This window comes from Desmodus rotundus, chromosome 8, assembly GCF_022682495.2.
Source record: "Desmodus rotundus isolate HL8 chromosome 8, HLdesRot8A.1, whole genome shotgun sequence".
NCBI lineage: Eukaryota > Metazoa > Chordata > Mammalia > Chiroptera > Phyllostomidae > Desmodus > Desmodus rotundus.
In genome coordinates this window covers 129,836,330-129,859,462 of record NC_071394.1, presented here as the reverse complement: position 1 = coordinate 129,859,462, position 23,133 = coordinate 129,836,330, and the positions used below count along the sequence as shown (strand labels likewise).

General features: G+C 39.8%; 1 protein-coding gene across 26 annotated transcripts in view; it reads left to right on the top strand.

The window, feature by feature from the left end:
• Positions 1-23,133, top strand: part of MAP4 (microtubule associated protein 4) — a 133,912-nt gene that overhangs the window by 8,648 nt on the left and 102,131 nt on the right. Inside the window, exon 1 of one of the 26 annotated variants that reach the window (XM_045199970.3) lies at positions 16,460-16,596. The exons of the other annotated variants lie outside the window; for them this stretch is intronic. The gene's annotated coding sequence lies outside the window, so the exon portion shown is untranslated. Of the gene's footprint in view, positions 1-16,459; positions 16,597-23,133 lie in introns of those variants that run through there. 26 annotated transcript variants of the gene reach the window in all.

Below are 23,133 nucleotides of genomic sequence, written 5' to 3'. Positions count from 1 at the left end.
GCCCTGACTGGGAATCACACCCGCAACCTTTTGGTGTAAGTGACAATGTTCCAACCAACTGAGCTGAGCCATCTTAAATGTATATTTTATTACTGAGTCAGAAGATGGTAAATTTAAGGCTTTTGATACCTTTTGCAAAATTGTTTTCTGGTAGATTGTACATTCTTACCAAACTCCATCTCATCATACCCTTTTTAGCAGTGGGAATTATCATTTAAAATTTATTTAAAAATTGCTAATTTAATAGATTAAAAATGGAAAAATCTCAGTTTCGGTCACATCTGATTTTCTTAAACAGTGGTGTCAGTATTGCACAGTCACATACCTAATAATTAAAGGTAAGATTGGACCACTACGAACGAGCTTCTCTGACTCAGCCCGGCGCCTGGTACTCTCAGTCACTGTCGTTTTAGCATGATTCTCTTGGGTGCGGTATAATGTAAGAGTGAATGTCGGCAGGCTACCCGGGAAGCTGTTTTTTAGCAAGCCAGAATGGGGGGTAACATTAATCCTAGGGACAAAAGAAATGTTTGGAGGATATTTTGAACAATTTTATATGTTTAGTATAGCCGAGGCTTGCCGAGACGCCTCAGGGACAAACCGGCCAGCTTAGTTCATCAGTCAGGGACAGGAGTGCCTTTCAGCAGTGAGCTGGTCTGAGAGTCTTTGGTCGACTTGCCAAAATGAGCAAACTGCAGTTACCTGTGGCAGAAAACTGTAGTATGGCAGTAGCACCAAACCAGGTGTCAAAAGACCAGGGTTCAGGTTCTACCTCTATCACGTAATAGCTATGAGATCTGGGGCAAATCAGCCATTTTGTGTGTTTATAACACCAGAGTACTGATAATAGCTCACAGCCTTGTGAGAATTAAGACATATGTGACCAGGATGGGCACCCTTTAAAATGCTAATAAGATACCGCCTAGTGATCCAAATCAAAGAATAATTGTGGTGTGCATGGGATTGGTGCTTTCGATGGAAACTGCCCTGCCTCTGAGTTTCACAGGGCATATGTAGTAACTTGGCTATGAAACATGGAATTCTTGGGTTCAGGGAACCATCTGAGGCCCAGAATAATTGTCTTCTTTGAGGTCACCTACCAAATTTGTAGCTGAGTCAGGACTTGAACTTTAATCTCTAGCATTCTTTTCACTATGTTGAATTTAATGCCACATATTTATACATCTTCTAGTTACATAGGATTGTGATAAATGCTGCAGGTTGTTCTTAAAAAATAAGCTGTAAAATCTTCAGAAAGGACACTATTTTAATAATAGTGTCATGATACAGAACATAAATGCTATGCAAATTGCAGTTGGTGTCCTGATGTAGACTGAACATGCCTTATAGATTGTGCAGCGATCTGAATGACTAACTGGATTGAAATGAATGCTTATGTAGTTTGAGGGTGCTGTGTTGAATTGACTCATAACCAAGAATTCAGGTTCTTTTAATTAATTTTTAGTTAGTAGAGCTGGATAGTTATCATTTAAACATGTTTTAAAAGTTTTTCGAATGCTTCTTTGTTGACTTTGATACAGTCAGAAGCATAAAGATTACAGGTTCTTAGGATTAAAAATATCAGGATCTTATAGGGGAACACTATACCTTAAGTATTGTGTTCAGTTTTAAGAGCCACATTTTCAGAGATGTGGTTAATCTAGAGCCTGTGAAGAAGAAAACCATCTGGCTTGTGATGAAAGTAGAAATGCTGATTGTATTATTCAATCTAATTCAATAGTATTTATTGACTGTCTAACATAGTTTAGGTTCTGGTTATGTGTAAAAGACTATGTAACTCATAGTCCTGCCTTAAGAAATCCAAATATTTAGTATATGTTCATTTGTTGGATAATTTTTGCCTTTTTTTTTTTTTTTAAATAAAATTGAACTGCTGACTTTGAGATAATTAGATTCACATGCAGTTATACAGCGAGATACGCAGTGCCCTTTACCCAGTTTCCCCTTGTGGTCATATTTTGCAAAACAGTCTTACAACTAGGGTATTGATAGGAAACATTTGACAGTAGATCGTACAGCCACTCTGGGAAGCAGTTTAGCAGCTTGCCTCGGCCTGCAGTTGCTTGGTCATATGGTAGTGGCATGTTTAGTTTTTAAAGAAATGCTGTTTATATTGATAGAATAAGGTAGAAGCATAGTTTCCGCAGTGGTCTTCAGGGACATTGTGGTCGCCTTGTTTCATCAGGCTGCTGGCATGAAAGCCTTGGCTCCTTTCCTTGGCCTTCCCTGCCTGTACCCTGGAGGGGATGTTGGTGCCCCCCCCCAGAGAGGGAAGACTTCAGTTCCCGCCTTGACCTGTGGTGGGGTGGAGGTGTTGGGCCACAGTGTTTTCTGTGGTGGTCAGCTAGAGAAGAGTGATTATTGTCTAAAAGGTTTCTGTCTTGCTAGGCGGCCTCTTTCCTGGTCCTTCAGCTAAATAAAGAGAACAGGATTTTGTTGGGGGTTTTTCTTGTCTGCACTCTTAGGCATTCCTGGGTTGCCAGCCTTGCCACCTCCAGTTTTTAGATACATAAGGCAAAAAGGAAACTCAGGGAACTCATCACTGCATTTTTCCTCGGTTCCCAAAGTCCCCAGGTTTTCTGCCTTCATCTCCCACCTTTCAGATTCTTATGTTTGTTTAATATAGGTAATGTTCAGGGTTTTTATTTGCACTTAGTGGGAAGAATAGGGACAAGTAGGTCTTCTCCATCTTCCCAGAAGCAGAAGAGTTTTTATATAGTTGTTTTTAAAATGACATTTATTTTTCTGTCTCTGGCTGGTGTGGCTCAGTGCATTGAGCGCAGGCCTGTGAACCAAAGGGTTGCTGGTTCGATTCCCAGTCAGGGCACATGCCTGAGTTGCAGGCCACCAGGTACCCAGTAGGGGGGAACTTGAGAAGCAACCACATATTGATGTTTCTCTCCCTTTCTTTCTCTGTTCCTTCCCCTCCCTCTAAAAATAAATAAACAAAATCTTTAAAAAAATAAAATGACTTATTTTTCTATTTATACGACTATAGGTTTAATGTAGAAAATTTAGAAAATACAAAAAGTATAAGCAAATAACAATACTTTGATATGTATTCTTTTAGCTATTTTTCATGAATTTGTATGCATTTAAGAATTGTTTACTATTTAAGAACTTTCCATTTCACTATATTGTAAGTATTGTTCTTTGTCAAGAAATACTTACATATAATACCATTTTTTTGTGGTATCAGTTAAGTTGTACTGTGCATGTTCTGGAGATCATTGGTATGTGTTAGTCCCCTAGTTTCAGTGCCTGAAAGATAGTTCCTGAGTGAATAAAGGCTATATACTCTTTCGCATGAATCTCAGTGTTCAGAGATTGCTTTTTCACCAAAGAAAGTCTCAGATTATCTAGATATAGCCATTAGTTTCAGAAACTGTGGTGTTTGGGTATGTATTTAGATTTTAAAGTTTCAAAATAAAAGTATTCCCATGTCTTTACAAGTGCTAGTTTGATTAAAATTTTTGTTCATATTTTCCATACTGTTGTAGGAAAGTCATTATACTTTTCAGAAGAAAATCAGAGGTAATGATGGCTTTCTTGTTTTTCCTTGGAGGAAATAGGAGATACTAGCAGTGTGTGTTTCGGTGAACCCTAGCATTAGTTTTCTGCTGGAATTTGCAAAACATAAGCTGGGGAGACTTAAATCTTTTGCCACAGTACGGCTTTTTCTGATTGCTATAAAATATACTTCTAGATGTGCAGATTTGTCAGGAAGTTTAGATTTCATAGATTGGGTGTTTTTTTAAAAAAGGATTTTATGTATTTATTTTTAGGGGTGGGGAGGAAGGGAGAAAGAGAGGGAGGCCCTGCCCAGAATTGAACCGGCGACCTTTTGCTTTGTGGGAGGATGCCCAACAGACTGAGCCACACCGTCAAGGCACAGATTGCCATTAGTGATCCAGATTCACCAACAGGTCTAGGTAAAAGTTACTACTCAATTTTTTCCACTTTGTGCGATCTTTTCCTTTGTACGCTGTGAATAGCTGCAGTGCAAGTCAAATCAAAGGCGATGCAGTAGCCCCCTTTTCTGCAGTTCTGCTTTCCGTGGTTTCAGATACCCGTGGTCAGCCGCTCCTCGAAAACTTCCAATGGAAAATTCCACCTCGCTTTATCTCGTCATGTAGGCAGCGTATCGTCTCACATCATCACAAGAAGGGCGAGTACAGTACAAGATATTTTGAGAGACACCACATTTACATGACTTATTACAATATATTAAGTGATAAATAATACTATAAAAATAAGGATTAGAAAAATGGAAAAATTACCAATTTATTAGTGTTCATATACTTTTACAAGTAGTTAACCATTGAGAGGTGCTCAGCAAGCTCTATTTTCTTTCCTTTTTTTATTAAACAATGAGGAAGAACATTTTTAAAAAAGATTTTATTTATTTACTTTTAGAGAGAGGGGAAGGGAAGGGAAGGAGAAAGAGAGGGAGAGGAGAGAAACATCAATATGTGGTTGCCCCTCACGTGTCCCCAACTGGGGACCTGGCCTGCAACCCAGGCATGTACCCTGACTGGGAATCGAACTGGCGACCCTTTGCTTCGCAGACCCGCGCTCAATCCACTGAGCTATACCAGCCAGGGCCCAGTTAGATCCACTTTTGAAAATCTTCCCAAAAGTTAATTCCTAAAAAAAAGGACAAATAGCTCATTAAATAATAAAAAGCTTCACATAAAGTCATAATTTTGTAAAGTTTTGTACTTTGTATACTCGCATTTAAATTTTCAACGGTTTCTTGAATGTGTGCACACCGACTTTTTCTGGTGTGGTCACCATTTAATTATATCAGATTGCTTTTAAAATTTGTTTTTTTCTTACCCACTGTGTTTTATCCTGGATCAAATTGATAGGGAGATGCAGAGCAGCTTGGATTCCTCAGGTGGATAAAGCATGAGTTAAACCTATTACTGAGCTAATCCAGTGTATTCGGGGTAGTTTTTCAGTTTCCCCATCTAACACAGTAAGTAAGGCTGAGCCATACTAATTTCATGCTCACAGGAAGGTACTAAGACTCACCTGACACTCCTGTGTAAGTGCAGTTCCACAGCCAGCTGTCTTTATCTCTTCTCCGACTGTGTTCCAAATACCACTTCTCTGCTGTTCGTCTTAGGTCCCTTTTCTTTCCCCAACTGCCCCGTTTCCTATTCTTACGTGTTCCAGTAGGAGTGACTTGAGAATTTCTTATGCTTGCTTATTTTATTAAATAAATTGTAATCTGCGTGTACTTTAACTTCGCATAAAAGGAGTTCATATTTAGGAAGTGATGGTTATATCCCAAATATAATTTTCCCCTATGACTTGCCATCGTTTTGTACAGCAAATACGACAGACTGTAATGTGGAATCTTGTCCTGCACATTTGTTGCAGTGTGTAGGTTTTACCCCTAAGCTCCTCACATGGCTGTGACACTGAGTGCTTGCTTTGTGGTGCTTCTGCCTCTGGACTGTGTTCTAGGGGAAAAAAATCTTTATTTCTCCTTTCTATTTTTTTTCTTCTAAACTGCCGTGGCTTTAGAAACCAGATACTATTGTAGAGTTAATATAAGGACATTTTGAGGGGCTCCCCCCCCCCCCCAGGCAGGGGTTTTATGATATACTTTTGGCTGATCTGAGACAGGCTTTTACTGGGTGTTTTCATTCAGTCTTTACAATAATCTTTTCTATGTAGACAATTTCCTCATTTATAGGTTGGGGCAAAAGTAGGTTTACAGCCCTGGCCGATATGGCTTAGTGGATTGAGTGCTGCCCTGCGAACCAAAGGGTCGCCGGTTTGATTCCGAGTCAGGGTACATGCCTGAGTTGCAGGATAGATCCCTGGTGGGGGGTGCACGAGAGGCAACCACACATTGATGTATCTCTCCCTCTCTTTCTCCCTCCCTTTCCCTCTGCCTAAAAATAAATAAAATCTTTTTAAAAAGTAGGTTTACAGTTGTTCATATGGAAAATAATACATTAATAAATACTAATACAAGAATAAACTCTGTTTTCATGTACTCACAACTGTAAACCTATTTTTGCCACATTGTGTATAAAGTTGGGGATCATAGAGGCCAGAGAAGATAGGGGTCCAAAATTGCAGATCCAATAAAAAGATTCAAATCTAGATCCAACTATAAAGTGTGTGTTCTTTGCACAGTTCCATGAAGCCTTGCCTGGTAATTCCTTTCAGGATTTTTACTTGGTTTTTAAATACTAGATGTTGCCAAATATATCATGATACTTGAACTCCATGTGGTTAGGAGGCACAGCATCCAAAGCAAATGCATGACATTGCAATACAAAGAGGGTGGTGGCTTGGTCCATTATCCTGTGGCTTTCCTGTCGCTGTAATGGGAGAGAGGCAGTGCTTCACGATCAGGTTACAGCTTCAGGAGCCGCTCTATTTTAGTTTTAGAGTTAATATTGTCTGCCATTTTCTTTGTTCTTGTCTTTTTCTTTTCTCATTCATCCTTTTCTTTTAGCTTTTGTGCTTTCCTTTCTCTCTCTGTTTTTAAGAGACGGGGGAGCCACAGATATGTTGTTTAAGAACCAGCATTTTTTTTCCAAATACCTAATATTTATGTAGCTGATGTAGCTTCACCAGGAGTTCCCTTTGTTATCAAGTTCAAGAGAGACCGCCATTCCAAGTGAAATTTTATCTTGAAAGTGGATGCAGTGAAAATGGCACTGAGAAAAGAACAATATGAACAGACATTGAAACACTATTTCCAAGGAATCAGGGTTTTGTGTTGTGTATTGTCATTGTGTCTGTTTGTGGTCAGTTCTGTTTCCTTTTTAAAGCTAAGTTTAATTCTTCCTTTTTGGACTGTTAATGTTTCCTCAGTCGTAAAATTCATTTGATCTTTTAAAATGGTAGCTGTCTTCTGACTCCTTGTAAGTTGGGCCAGGCCACCTACCCACATGAATTCTTCCTCACCCTACTTGGTCTTCGACACTGTGCTCTGGGCTACCGTGACTCCCTCCCACCCCACACAAGGACTGTGACTGTTCAGCCCTACCTAACAGCTTTAGACCGAATTTTGGCAAGGGGATGGGGGCCAGGTTTGATTTGTAGGGGGACAGCTTGGTGACCGTGTGGAGAGTTGGGTGAGAGACTGCCCGCATCAGAGAGCTCTGCAAGGCTGGTGCGGCATCCAGGTGAGGGAGAGGGTTTGCACCAAGACATGTGGGGATCAGTAAGGAAGACCAGGCCCCCTTCGGCCATGGTGGTAGTAATGATTAATCACAGAGGTGGTCATTACCGAACACTTACTGTGTGCTGGATACAATAACCACTCTATAGATTTAACTGTCATTTAACTCTCATTATAACTCCATGATTATTACAGGGCTTAATACTTTCATTTTACGGATGAAGAAACTGTGTCATGGAGAGATTACATTATTTGCCCAAGTTGGACAAATCTGGCTAGCTGGACAGAGGAAAAGCCAGGGTGGGCAGGCAGGCAGTCTCATTCTAGAACCTGTAGTCTTGTCCATTATGCTAGGTTGAGGGTTTATTTTTCTAATCATCAGACTACCCTGTAAAGCAGTGTGTGTGACTCGATGGTCACCAGTCATCTGGATCCAGGTTCCACGTACTGTACTCTCTGGTTAGAGTACCCTGAAAGAGTTCTCTAAAGTTGCTGAGATTTTGTGATTTGAGCCCTGGCGAGGTGGCTTAGTTGACTGGAACTTCGTCGAATGCAACAAAAATTTGTGGGTTCAATTCCCAGTCAGGGTACATACCTAGGTTACGTGTTTGATCCCTAGTCGGGGAGGCAACTGATCAATGTTTCTCTCTCTCATCAATGTTTCTCTCTCTCTCTTCCTTCCTCTCCCTCTAAAACCAATAAACATATCCTTAGGTGAGGATTAAAAAAAAAGGTTCTGTGATTTCATATACAGGAGTCCTTTCTATGCATGGTTCTGATATGCATAAATTTCCTTTTCTGTGATTTAGTTAGATGACACTGTCCCCTAATAACATGTCTGAAAATTTACACAGTGTATTAGCTGTGATGGTCCCTGCACATGTTGAATGTTCTGTTCTGTTCCATTGATCTTTATGCCTGCACGTACACTAGTACTGCATCGTCTTGATTGCGGTGGCTTGTAGTGTGCTTTGAAATTGGGAAGTGTGACTCCTCCAGCTGTGTGTTCTTCTAATTTCAGTATTAGTGTGCCTATACTGGCTGCTTTGAATTTCCATATTTTAGAATTAGCCTGGCAATTTCTGCAAAGAAGCCAGCTGGGATTTTGATGGGATTGCATTGAATCTGTAGATGAGTTTGGGGCGTATTAACATCTTAACCATATTACATAGGTCTTCCCACCCATGAACATGGGGTGTCTTCCCATTTAGATCTTTTCTTTCACCAGGGTTTTGTATTTTTCAGAGTATAAACTTGGCACTTCTTTTGTTAAATTTTATTGCTAAGTATTCTTTTTGATGCTTTCATAAGTGGAATTGTTTTCTTAATTTCATTTTTGGATTATTCATTGCACGTATTTGGTGCTCTTTTCTTTTCTTTCTCTCCTCCATTTGGTGCTCTTTTCACATTGACTTTGTTGAATTTAAAACTTCCAGGAATCAAGGCTCTTCTTACTGGTTTGCAATTACAAGAAATGGAGGCTTGTTTTGTAGGGTGCTCTTACAAAAGCTTTAGTTCAGCGTTGGCCTTCAAGCACTTGTGGTCAGACTTTGAGCTCTAGCGATGGCTTTTTAGGCCACTTGTACTTAGGTGTTCCAGACTGGTGACTGTACATGACACTTTTATGGTCAGTGTGACTGGTTTTCAAAAGTCCTTTCATTCATATCATTTTTTTGTTTCTTGGTGTGAAAAGCCAGAAGAGCCATAGTTAAGAAGAACAATAAGATTTTTGTGGTTTACCAAGTTGCATTAGAGGAAGTCTGTAAAAGGATTGTTGAGTCAGCTTGCAGATTAAAAACCAATCTATTAGCAAGACAGGAACCTCATTTTTTTCAATATATCTTTTTAATCCTCACCCAAGGTTATGGTTTTTAAATTCATTTTAGAGAGAAAGGAAGGGGGTGGGGGATGGGGGGGAGAAAGAGAGAGAGAGAGAGGGAGAGAGGAAGGGAGAGGGAGAGAGGGGGAGAGAAAGCAAGAAAGAGAAACAAACAAATATCAATGCCCGAGAGGTACATTGATTGGTCCTGAACCCGCAACCTAGGCATGTGCCCTGACTGGGAATCAAACCTGCAGCCTTTGGTGTATGGGATGATGCTCCAACCAACCTAGCCACTGGCCAGGGCAAGGCAGGAACTTCTTGCAGGTACTTTGGTTAACCTGTAGTTTAGTGTAAGAAGTATTGAAGCTCTGACTTTCACGATTAAATCTTAAATCATGTAGGCATGTTTCTAGCAAATATCTATATCAGAACCAGTTGGACTATGTTGAAATGCAGATTCCTGGGCCTTTACCCAGTCATCAAACCAGATACTGGGAATAGAACTCTGTAATGTATTTTAAGCTGTTTTCCCAGAAGATTTCTACACTGAAGTTTGAAAACAGTTTTTAATTTTGTACCTCCTTCTCTTAAGGGATGGTTTTTACCAGAATTGAAAATTTCAAATTGTAAGTCACAGACAACCCCTTAAAAAAAAGAAGGAACAGAAAAATATCAATGTATTTTACATTGTAAGGATTTGTATTGATCCATCAAATTTCTATTTGTGTGTGTGTGTCTATAAAATGAATTTTCTCCCACGGGTTGTGATCAAAACAGAAAAATTGAAGACCTCAAGTAGAAAACTGTGCAACATATTTTATTTTACATTATTTGTTTCTACCATGTTCCTGGAACTGGGGTGAGCACTGGTGAATACCCAGAGATCACTGAAAATCCTTGCTCTTGAGCTCACGGTTTGTAAAGGGTAATGGGCACATAAACAGTAGTCAGTGGTGGACTAGAAGCTCTGCAAGGCGTGGAGGCTTTCATAGAGACGGAGATAGTTAAGGTGGAGTAGAAAAATGGCATTTTAGTTACTGAGTGAGAAAGAATTATTTTAGGATTGAAGAGGAAGAATTAAAGTATTTCTGATTCAGGGTCTGATATACTTACCAACTCATATTCATGTTACAGCTGTGAGGACATGAAGGGAGGTTCTAAGCTTCTGTAACAGCTTTTCCTCTTCCCGGGACACTCTTTTCTTCTCAGAACTCTGTGTACTAGAGTTTGTTTCCTTTATAGATTATATTTTGTGATTGTGTTACTGTTCTCACTGAATGTGTCGGGACCTATTTGGAGTCTAAGATAGGGTGGGGAAGATCTGGGGAAAGCTTTATGCATTTCAAAGGGTTAAACTCTGTTTTTGTCTGCAGAACCTTTAGGCTCTAGGCCAGGTTTTTTCTTTGTTTTGTTTTTAAATTTTTATTTATTGATTTTTAGGGAGAAAGGGAGGGAGAAAAGGAGAGGAGAGAGAGACTTGTTCCACTTACTTGTGCATTCATGGGTTGATTCTTATGTGCCCGGACCCGTGATTGAGCCTGCAACCTTGGTGTATTGGGACAACACTCTAACCAACCGAGCCACCCAGCCAGGGCCATCGGCCAGTATCTGTCAGTTGGCTTTGTAACCATCTTTTTGTTTTCTTTTACCTTAGGACAACATTCACTTTTGGATGTCAGCGAGCTGGCCCATAAACCAGAAGAGATTGTTAGCTTTATTCCTTATCTTTGCTGTGGGTCCTTGTGTTTATCGTCTACATTGGGCACCCTGAGCCAGTTGATTCTCACCTGCATTCTGCCCCCGCCCCCCTCACTTAGGGTGATTCAGTCTAAACAGTACTCTCGATCTGTTTTGTATTTCTGAGTGTTTTAGAGCAGAGACAGATCCCTGACTGCCTGAGCAGGAGGAACTGCTTGGGCGGGGTCTGGAGGCGCATACCCTGTGTCCAAGAATATGGCCGCGGCTCCATACTCGACAGTAGGCCAGACGAAGAGAAGGCACCACATGTGCTTTAAGTACCCAGATATATAATGTATGATGAATGATGACTTTTTTAAGAATTAAAAAAATAGGCGTGGTATAAAGTTAATACTTTATGAATGCTAATGGATAACAGTTTTATTTCTTCACTGGACATTGAAAGAGATTACTGTTGGGGGTGAGGTCAGTAGTGGTGTTGGCGAGGGGAGCTAACTGGTTACCAGCCTTCAGGATCTAGGTTGTAATCTCTAACTTGAGATAATGACTTTTCAAATGAGACTGACTGAGTGATTAGGGTGCTGCCTTTTCCTGTTGCTTTCCTCCTCCCAACCCAACCCGTCTTGGTTTATTCTAAATGGGAAGGATGGTGGGTGAGCATGGATTTAGAACCAGGGACTGTAGTTCGGGGCTATTTCATTTAAGCTCTAGGAAACCAGACAAAGTATTTTTCTTCCCTGCAGAGAACACTTTTTAAGTGACTAGATTGCTTATACTTACCAAATCCTTGGAAAATAGTGCAGTAATACTAAGATTTTTTTTTTTTTTTTTTTTTTTAAAAAAAACCCTTTTCCTTACATCTTTTTTTGTGCTAACCCTTCCCGATCTGGAATTATGTCATAGAGCAAGAGAAGTCCTTATAGTTGCCTATATATATACTAGCCTATTCCCACCACCTTCTGCCTGTCAGTGTTGATGTCTTTTAATCCGTTTCCGGGGCTGGGAGTTGGGCTGTGGGGTTGGGCTGTGGGGTGCAGGTGGAGGTGGTGGGAGAGCGGGTTTATATTGCCTCTGGCTTCTCAGTGTGTTCAGTGGTCTTTCAGTTCTGCCTCAGCTTGCTCTTAAAAAAAGTCACAAGTTATTTAACCTCTAAGTGCCTCGGTGTCCTCATTTGAAGTGGGGATAATAATATACCTACATACTAGAATATGTCAACATACTAATCGAATTAACATGTGTAAAGTGATGAGTATCTGGAATATAAGCACTCAGTCAATGCTGAGATGCTGCTAGAAAGGAATCCTTGTTTTTTCATACAAATCAGACCCAGCGTAGGTTCAATATTGGGACTAGAATATGAAGTTTAAAGTTTTACAATAAAAAAATTGTTACAGTGATTTTTTTTATTGGCATTAAATAATTCTGAAAGTCTTTTTGTTCATTTGTAGTGATATACCAAAGAAAGGGCAGAATGCTGTAGAATAAGTGATTTTTAGAAATGGTCAATATGTGAACTGACTTTTCTCCCTATGATTTCTTTTTTCCTTTTTGTTGCCCGAGCAGTAAAAATAGATCTGGTTTCCTAGGTTATCACAGCTTGTAACAAAAAGCTTTTTGATAAAGTTTGCTGTTGGATCAGTAGGATGAGATCATTCCTTCCTAAGTAGTTTGTAATGTCTCAAGTATTTGTTGAAACAAAATCCTGCAGGGTAGGCTAGCCACACAATAAGCCTGGCTCTGTGGTTAGGGCGAGGGCAGGAGTGTGCGTTGTCTGTGTGATAGAGTACCACTGATAAGTAGAAGAAGGTGAAAGGCACTTGGCACGACACCTGTGCACTCCGGCTGGCCGCGTGCAGGGTGAGATTAGAATGATAAAGGGGCTCAGGATACACTTGGGGTTGGAACCCAGGCGCAGACCTTCATTGAGGGGTGATGGATTCATTGAGCACAGAATAGCTCTTCTATATTTGGATTAGTGCATCTCTAATTAAAAATATAAAAGACATCGTGAAACTAGAGAGAGGGGGATGCCATGGAATTGTATGCTTTACAATGTTTGTTCTGTAGAGTTTACCTCAATGAAAATATTATTTAGGACAACTGGGAGGGAAACTGAAATACTTACTTTTCTGTTTGTACCAAGTTAAATTGTACACTTAGGAACTTTAACCAAGGCTTCAGCTTCGCGTCATGGATAGTGTTGACTAGTGGCAGAATGCAAGAATTGATAATTAAATAGGAGACAAAATCGGTGTTAGGTAGGCATGGCATTTTAAAAAAAGATAGCCAGTTGGTGCTATTTCTGATAGGTGGATACGGCTGGACTGATCTCGTTGACCCTGAGAAAACTAAAGCATTCTAACCAAGTATAGGAGATGGTCAGAATTATAATACCCCGTATCTGTCACTTGCTTCCTGCTTTGGAATGTAGGACTGAGAGGAAATCCTGGAAATCCTTGAGTTGATACTCAAGGATGACCTTGAACACGTATCTTTGTTAATGCCCTTGGCCTTTTTCTCACTTATAAAATAGGGAGGTTGGATTCAGATGTCCTTTTTAAAGCCTTATGATTCAGTTGGAAATATTAGCTACACATTGCTAGTAGTTTTGTTTCTATGAACATGAATGAGGCCTTATTAGAGTTGGTGGCTGTTGTTTGTGAATCAACAAAGTTAAGTTGGTTTTCCAAAGTACCAGTGGTAGGACTTAAGATGACTGAAGCTTTAGCTTTAGTGGAGAGCCAGTTTTCAGTGATTAGAGACTTGGAAGGTACTCTTACAGTCTTTCCTCCAGACTTACTCACTCTCTTCAGGGAATTGTACAATAGGTTGTATGAGTGCAGTTTTAGGTCCTGGATCAGGCTGAAGTCGGAAGTGAATACTGGTTGTTCAAGGTGGGTGCCCTGACTGGGAATTGAACCGGGGACCCTTTGCTTCTCAGCCCGGTGCTCAATCCACTGAGCCACACCAGCCAGGGTTCATTCACTTTACTAGTTTTAAAATGTGAGAGGCAACTAGATGATTTAAGGTGCCCCTTACTTTTTATTATTTTGAATTTTTATGCATGTATTTCTTTTTTTATTTTATTACATTTATTGGGGTTAATTGGTTAATAAGATACATGTTCAAGTGTACAATTCTATAAAAACATCAACTGTACATTGCATTGTGTGCCCACCAAAGTTGTCACCTTCTGTTATCATATGTTTGACCCCTTTACCCTCTTTTACCTTCTCCTACCCCCCTTCCTCTTATAACCACCATACTGTTGTCTGTGAGTTTTATTGTTTCTTGCATTCTGTTTCATATCCCACATGTGTGTGAAATAATTTGATCCTGGTCCTTTCCTGTTTGACTTACTTCATTCACTTAGATATTTTTATGCAAGTGTTTCACTTGAGCTGTGAAGCAGTGACCATTCGTGACTCAGGACAGCAGGAAGTTTTACCAGTCTGAGCGCTTTAGTCATAGAGGAGACCGTTTTGTTTTCTCCAAAAGTAGCTTCACGTGGGCCACAGAGGATTCTTGCCTGCTCTCCTGAATTCGCGGCATGTGTGCTGCCTCCACTTAGTATTTGGCAGATGTGCCCATATTAATTGGTGATGCATTTTATGTTTCTGTGTCTTCAAGTAAATGGTAAATTCATTCTAATGCGATAAAGCTGTATTGATGGGTGTGTTGGTAGGTGAGGTCTGGGGCGAAGTTGTGATGAGTGGAAATAGTAAAGCTGACAGTGGACAGGATTTTCTTAGTTATGGAGAATATATTGTTTTTGTAGTTTGATTTGTTTCATTGTTTTTAGTTTAAGCCAGTCAATCTGTAGCAGTTGTATGTGTGAGTAATGATTGGTTAAAATGAACTGCCAAAAATCACAGGGTGACTTACATGAATTACTTTAACTGCAGATCTGGAATCTGAAAAACTATGTTCGTGTACAGAGATAAGAGTGTTACCTTCTTCTTGACTTCAGACTTTTCTTTTTTTTAATCAAGAAGGTGGTTTTATAGAAAGATTAAGATTCTTTTTGAAATATATTAAAGGCAAGGGAAACAAATTTTTGCATACTCCAAGAATACAAGTTAATGATAACTCTCTTGATGTATTTAGGTCAGCTGTCACGTTTTTGTAAAGGTATGTCCATTTGGTTCTGGCACCTTTGGAATAAAGTGTCTTGATGTAAAGTGATTTGGTTGGGTACATACCTGTGTCCTGAGGACCGGTTTAAATTCCTGTTTTGTATGGATTGACCAAGTTTTCCGAGAAACCCACTTGACTGGGATGTAATGTGAGCATAGGTGATTTGGTCTTTCATGGGAATGAATGGCTGGCTATTTACAAGGAATTCAATCCTCTGTGCGTCGGACAAAGCAAACTGAATCCTAAATCTTCAAGTAGGAGTCTGAACTGATGGAACACTAGACAGGTAGGCTTTATATTTAATAGTAACTGCAGTAATTTTGGTCAAAACATTTGAATTTAGTATTGTGATCCAATGTATCAACTGACGTGGTGCAGCTCCTTTGTAAACAGTGCGCAGGTGTAAGTGTTCAGGACAAGAGGCCGTGTAAGAGCTATGTTAAAAGGTTTTTCTCTTCAGATGTGTAGAATTTGCTCTTTATTTCTGATGACATCAGTTTAGCCACTCCTAAATCAGCACACTGCTTTTTCTTAAAGACTGTTTAAGTGTATATATGTCTAATAAAATTAGAACCTTTTTTTAATGTAGTGCGTGGCACTTAGTAGTAGACCAAGCCGTACGAAAATGCAGTTTTTATAGGTCAAAAACAGTCAAATATCAGTAATTTCATATGGTTCCACCTAATAAGTATTCAGTACATTCTGTTGACCTGAACAATCAAATCATAGTCAAAACGGTAGGCTGAAAAAAGACTTTGTAGATAATTCTTTTTTTTTTTTTTACAAATCAAGCGAGGTGACTTGTCTAAGATCTTATATCCCGCTATGACAGAGGTAAAGAGAAGCCAGATGACCTGCCAATGATGAATTATTTTAAACGTGATTTATTGTTAAAAACTTGGGATTTTCTTCTTATAGAAATAAAGGCATAATCAAAAACTGTGTATTTGACCATGGGCTTAATGCCCATGGTACACTCTGTAGAAATGATCACAAATACCATTTTCACATGATATGCCTACATAGTATATAATACTTTAAACATACTCCTTAGAAAGTAAGGAGGGTGATAGAGGAACAAATTATATGAAGTTTTATGTAATGTGTTAGCTGTGAAATGCAAAGTGTCTAATAATTTCAGCCATATTTTGCTGATACAAGTCTGAATGTGAGAACAGTGGCAGTCATAGTATTTGGGATGGATGTCTGTGAGATTTTCAGAAGCATTTTTGTAGAAATTTAAGGTCCCTCACGTTATATGGGAAACTGTTTATCTCGCTGCCTTTTGTGGTCTTTAACAAAAGAACCTGGTTCTTCTATTAACTAGTGTAATTTTTAGAGACTCTGCTTGTTGATCAGTTTCTGTATTTGCAAAATGGGGATGTTAGACATGTAAGATCCTTGTATTAGTTGGGTCATTAATGCTGTAACATAATCTAGCATTTCAATGGCTTGGCACAATTAAGGTTTATTTCTTGCTTCCTATGATGATTGAAGAATTCTGGTTCCTTCCATCTGGCGTCTTGGAGTCCTCTAGTGGATCCTTTTTATTTATTTGGTTGAGAGCAAAGAGCACCGGCAGGGAGGAGCTTATTTAATGTTGTGGTGAAGCATATTACTTCATCTTGCATTCCACTGAGTAGACCCGGTCATACAGTCTCAACTTGTAAGTGCAAGAAGGTAGGAGAGGTCTTTCGGAATACTCTGGAAGAAGAAACAGGACTGGGAGCCTTAAGCACGTCTCTGCCCCGCTCCCAGGCAGCTGGTATGTACCGTGCTCGATTCCGTATTCACCATCAAAATCTTTCTCTTATTGCAGGATAAGGTTTGTACCTTTGATTACTCAGAATTTGCTTCAGAATTGCTTGGAAGAAATTTAGTTTGGAAGTCTTAATAATTTTAGTTTGTAAAACTCTTTGGTGCTTGCTCTATTTAGGAGTCACCGCCCCCCCCCCCCCGCCCCCCGCCAAGATGGTTACATCATGTTATTTTCTTTTGTAATTTCATTTGTGGTTTAAACCTCTTTCATCTCATATGCCTTGCTTATTTTTGAAGGACTAAAAATGCATTTACGACAAAAATCTTCCAGTGCTTGTACCAGAAATACAGTCGAATATTGAACACAGCCAGCCTCAGAGCCACCAAGCCCTCATCCACCCATGCGCAGTCTGTCAGCCCACTAGCAGAAGGGAGAACAGACCAACCTTTTCCTCCCTCTTAAAGGTCAGCACATGCAGGCTTGCAGACCAGTAGAGAAGCACATTCCAGTGAGGAGGCAAAGTTCTCTTTGCCTTCTGCCCACTTAAGATTAAACTTCAACAGTCAGCAAAAGCCTTTTAGCTTTGATTTCAAAAGCTGCTGTTTTAGAGTTAGCCCCACCCCCTTTCTTTTCATCTACAGATACAGTATATGTACACCCTTTTGCACCTAAGTACAAAAATACAGTTCCTCGTGGATCCTTCATGTTGGTAAATCTGATGAGTGTTCTAAGTGTCAGTATTAAATACATTCCTTTCTTAAAATACATAATGAGATCAAGATAAGGCCACAGTTCAAGTTGCATTGTGTTTGAATCAATAACTTTCTTGTGTGGTTCCCTTCCAGCAACCCTCCTCCCAGCAATTTTTACTTGTCTTCTTTTTCCCTATTGGTAGAAAAATATAAGTCATCTGTACCACATATGTAAGGTCATTCAGCTTTTAAAAATTATACTGTTTGTGGAAAGGTTAATTTTGGGCAGGTGTTTCTCGATCTAATGCATTACCATCAGCCTGGGATTTTTCATTTTTCTTATAGGCTAATTTTACTGTTATCTGGGTACTGTGTCCTTCCTAGGATGCTGTGTTCATTTGTTTTGTTTTGTTTTTTGTGTTTTTTTGAATCTGCACTGAAAGTTCATTTTCAGAAAGGGTGTCTGGAAAAATAAGTGTTTTGGATTTATGGCTTGTTTGAATTTGCCACTTTGTCCTCAGTGGATAAATATCATAAGGTTGGGTATAAAACTCTAGGTTTAAAATTTCAGTTTTAAAGGCATCAGTCCATTGCTTTCTAGCATTTAGTGTTGCAGGTAGAAATCAGAAGACAATCGGTTTCTCATAACTTAGTACTTCTCGGGGAATTTCCTTCTTGTTTTTTCCTTTCCCACCGCCTGTTTCTGTCTCTCTGCTCCCTCTATCATCCTTGTGCCCCCTCCCCCTCCTTTTTGCTGTGATGTTATATGTACCTTTTTGTATGTAAAATATACATGCAGAATTTAAAGAATAACAAAAAGATAAATGTCTATGAGTCTGTCACCCTGCTCATAAAATTGGACTTTCCTTAAGCCCCTTGTTTGTCCCTTCTCTGTTGAATTTTTCTCCCCAAAGTGCATCACTATCCTGAACTTTGTGCCTTTCCTTGTGTTTAATAGTTTGAGTACAAATGTGTGACTCCTTTAACACCATGTAACTGAAATTCGTCCATGTTGGTGGGTGTATCTGTAGTTAATTCATTTTCAGTGCTGTATTGATTTCATTACATTAATATAAAATTTAATATCATCTCTGTTTTTAGATTGTTGTTATGAATAATGCTGCTCTGACATTCTTGTACAAAGATGCACGAGTTTATCTAAGACACCTGCAGAAATGGAAAGTCTGGGAAGGAGATATACGAGTTCTACCTTATAAATAATGACGTACTGTTGTCTAAAATGATTGTATCAATTTATAGCAGTGCATGAGAGGTCCCATTGCTGCTCATCTTTTCTAACACTTGGTATTGTCTTTTTTCATGTTAGCAGTTCTGGCTGATAATTTATTGGATCTTAATTTACCTTTCCCTGATGATTAGTAAAATTAAGCACTTTTCATGTGTTATTGGCTGTTTGGACAGTTTCCTATAAGAGGTGGCTGTTTTGTTGATTTGTAGGAGTTCTTTCTACTTCCCATATATGAGTCCTTTCTTTTTAGGTATTGCAGTATCTTCTTCAACCATGTGACGTGCTTTTCATTCTCTTAATGTTATATTTGAATGGACATAAACTTTTACCTTTAATGCAGTCCTCCAATTTATCACTTTTAGCTTTTTATGGTTAGTGATTTGTGTGACCTGCTTAAGAAATTCTTGCTTACTCTATGATCATAAAGATAGTCTTCAGATTACCTTCTAGATGCTTTATTGTTTTATTTTTCACATTTAGGCCTGCCATCCAGCTGGAATTTTTGTGCACAGTGTGAGGTAGAACTCAAGATACATTTCCCCCAATAATCAAATATCCAGCTAACACAGCTCTCTTTCTCTCTCTCGCTCTCTCGATGCTGATTGATTTTAGAGAAAGAGGAAGTGGGGAGGGCACAGGGAGACGAAGAGATAGAGACAGACACAGAGGCAGATACATCTATGTGAGAGGGAAACATCAATCGTCTGCCTCCCGTACGTGCCCTGACCAGGAATCAAACCCACAATCTCCCTGTGCACTGGACAGTACTCCAACCAACCAACTGACCCACTAGGCCAGGGTGACATGGCACCCTTTAAAAAGACAGTTCTTCCCCTACTGCTCTGCAGTGTCACATTTGTCATAAATTGTATGCATATGTAGTGCTTGTGTTTTGAAACTGTTCTCTTGTATTGGCCTCTCTTTTTAAAATTAAAATTAAAGTTTGTTTATTTTATTATTTATTTTTAGAGAGGGGGAAGAGAAGGAGAAAGAGAGAAACATCAGTGTGTGGTTGCCTCTTGCACGGCCCCTACTGGGAACCTGGCCAATAGCCCAGGCATGTGCCCTGACTGGGAATTGAACTGGCAACCCTTTGGTTCGCAGGCTGGCACTCAATCCACTGAGCTACACCACCCAGGGCTAAAATTAAACTTTTTATTTTGAGATAATAATAGATGCACATGTAGTTGTTGAGATTGGCCCCTTTCTTGATGGCTGTGCCAGTATCACAGTGCCATTAGCTGAACCTTGTGTGTTGAGTTGTATATTCTCCTGGTTTTTGTCTGTGTGATGTGCCAGTTGTTGAGAGAGGTGTATCACAATATCCCCCTGCGAAGGAGGACTCATCGCTTTCTCTTCTTTACTGTCAGCTTTGTGCATTTTTAAATAGCTATGGTGTTCTGTATATATGTTTAATTTTTAATGTTGGTAAATCTTCTTAGTGAATTAAACTTTTTGTTACTTTGTTTCTACTAAAGGTTTTTTGCTTAGAGTCTATTTTGCTTGGTATTTGTATACCGACACCAATTTGGTATGCTTTTTTGTTACACAGCTGGTCCTTCTGCAGTAGATGATGCTGGTGTCCTGTCTAGATTCCCTTTACCAACTAGTGCACACTCTCCAACCCCCCCCCCAATCCTACTATGAGTGTTAGCTGCCAAGGGCAGCAGCAGATAGGAGCTACCTCCCCCAGAAATGCCTGGGAAGTTATATCCCTCTGTTCACATGGCCCTCAGCCAATGACTGCCTAGAGAGGGTTACAAAAACCTAGCCCCCTTGCCTCAGAGTGGCACTGACTTTGTGCCGTGATTGTGCTTCATAGCTTCCCTGAGAGGAGATGGAGGCTAGACCTCAGCTAAAACCACAGTTTTGCTTCCCTTCCCTCTCTTACAGTTTTTCTTGAAGGCACTTGCCTCAGCAGATCACTTGCACAGGAATCCCTGTCTCAGGTTCTGCCCCTAGTGAACTGGATCTAAAACACCTACCATCCAAATGAGGGAGAACCTGGTCTGTTTCTAGTGTTAAGTTTTACAGATCCCGTTTTTGTTTTATGTTTCATTTCAGTGAACTTTACTTTCAATGTATTAGATAATCTGGTGATTAACTCAGTAGCTCTCAGTTGTGGGTGTTGTACAGAATCAACTCTTAAAAACTGAAATTGCGCCCTGGCCAGTGTGGCTCAGTGGATTGAGTGCTGGCCTGCAAACTGAAATGTCGGCGGTTCGATCCCAGTCAGGGCACGTCTGGGTTGCGGGCCAGGTCCCTAGTTGCGGGTATGTGAGAGGCAGCCTACTGATCACACATTGATATTTCTTTCTCTCTCTTTCTCCCTCCCTTCCTCTCTCTAGAAATAAATAAATAAAATCTTAAAAACAAAACTGAAATTACTCAACTCTGTCCCTGAAGGATTCTGCTCCAGGACTTTTTGCTTTTAATGCAGATCTTTACCTCTGTTCCAGGTACAATGTTAAAAGTTATGTTAATAATAACTTGGAAGTTTCCTTTGACTTTTTGCTTTGCTTGTTCAGTTTTCACTTAATTAGTTTTACTTTTGGGCTCCCCCCCCCATTTAAAAGCATCTGCACGGTACTTTTATGTTAAAGGTGAAACATTTACCACCACTAAGGTCATTCTACAAAATGCCTACTAAGTATTCCTATAGTGTTTATGCCTGCTCTGAATTCTTCCTGCCCAGAAGTGCTGAGCTAGTGTACCCCACTGCTAATTCTATCCTAGTGCCAGCAGTGGGAGAGCCCGGAGGGTCCTTCCAGCCGCTCCGACCTCAGTCCCAGCCAGAGAAGACCGGCGTCATGACATAGAATGGAACACACCCAGCGGTGTGCACGCGTGTGCGTTTAATGAGAGCCCATCAGGTGTCACTAGATGCCCAGGCTGCAAGGTGAACAAGACGCTGCCTTTGCCGTCCATGAACTCAGAGTCCAAGGCGGCCTCTGGAAGACACACATATTGTGAATAAATAATTCTAGAATCATCAGCACAATTCTTCATCAGCTCAAATCCTTTTAGTTTTATCTTCCATTTTCGTCTACTTTCACTGATATGCAATAAAATGTGACACACTATGGCTCTGAACTTCAGAGAGACAGACTCACTTTGATTCATGGAAAGGTTTTTCTTCAATAAAATAGTTCTGAAAAGCCAAGAGCTGACCAAGTGTGAATACTCTTCCCTTTATCCAATTTTTCCAGCACTAAGTCATCTTAAAATCACATAATTTATTATTCCTGGACAGAGACATATGAGCTGATACTATAGAGAGTTAACATTTTAATAATTGTGCAAGTTTCAATATTTGATGCAGTGATGCTGACATTGATGGTGGCAGCTGATCTCTTGAATAAAAAGCTGTTTGTTTCTGCCGCGTTGCATCATGTTGTTGTGCTTTTCTGAAAGCAGGGAGCTATTTTTACTCCTCCGCCTAATAACGATAAGATGGCCAGCACGGAGGGCTGGCTTGCAGGCTACCCCCTGTTGGCTTTCTTTTCAGGATTGCTCAGGCAGAAGGTATGTTTGGAAGGTAGAAGAAATGAGGTGAATATTTTCAATTTATGATGACTCTTCAGACTTGAATCCGTTTATTCTTTTTCTTACTCTGAAGAGTTTTTGTAGTTTTGGCACCTCTGATTCATTTCAAACTAGACACATTTTTTATTCGCTTCTGTTGCGCCGTTGGAGAACCACTTAGTGAGCCCCTTTGTTTTGTTGGCTCTGCCACTTTGGCCCGTCTTTTGTGTAAAGTACCGTATTTTGCTCTGTATAATGTGCACTTTTTTGCCCAAATTTTTGAGGGAAAGATAAGGGTGCACATTATACATGGGTAGTATTAATTCCATCTCTATATAAATGTTTTAAATTCTTTTATTTATGCTTATGTGTTAAAAGTGTAACTCTAGAAAGCAATAACGATACCCCTGTGCAAAATATCTTTCTAATACAAAAATCAAGTATCTAAATATAGATAAATAAAATTTAAATTAAAAAATTAAAACGGACACCTGTACTTGAACAACAATTAAAAAATGTGAAAAAAAATTAAAATGAAAGATTTTTTTTCCTGGCCCCTGGCTGGTGTGGCTCAGCAGATTGAGCGCCAGCCTGAAACTCAAAGGGTCGCCAGTTCGATTCCCAGCAGGGCACATGCCTGGGTTGTAGGCCAGGTCCCCAGTAGGGGGCACATGAGAGGCAACCACACATTGATGTTTCTCTTTCTCTCTTTCTCCCTCCCCGCCCTTGTCTAAAAATAAATAAATGAAGTCTTTTTTCCCTGAAAGTTTGGGCCAAAAACGTGGGTGCACATTATATATGACAAAACATGGGTAATACCCTAAGAGAAGATATACCTATCATTTAGTCATGGTCTTTGACCTTTGAGACCTAGTAGTTTATAGGAGCTGCTGGTATACAGAGTGGGGCAAAAATAGGTTTATAATTGTGAGTACATGAAACACAGAGTTTATTTTTTTATTCTTATTTTTTATTGTTGACACTATTACAGCTGTCCCCCATTCTCTCCTTTGCCTCCTGCCGCCCAGCCCCTGCCCCCTATTTTTGTATTATTATTTATTAATTATTGTACTATTA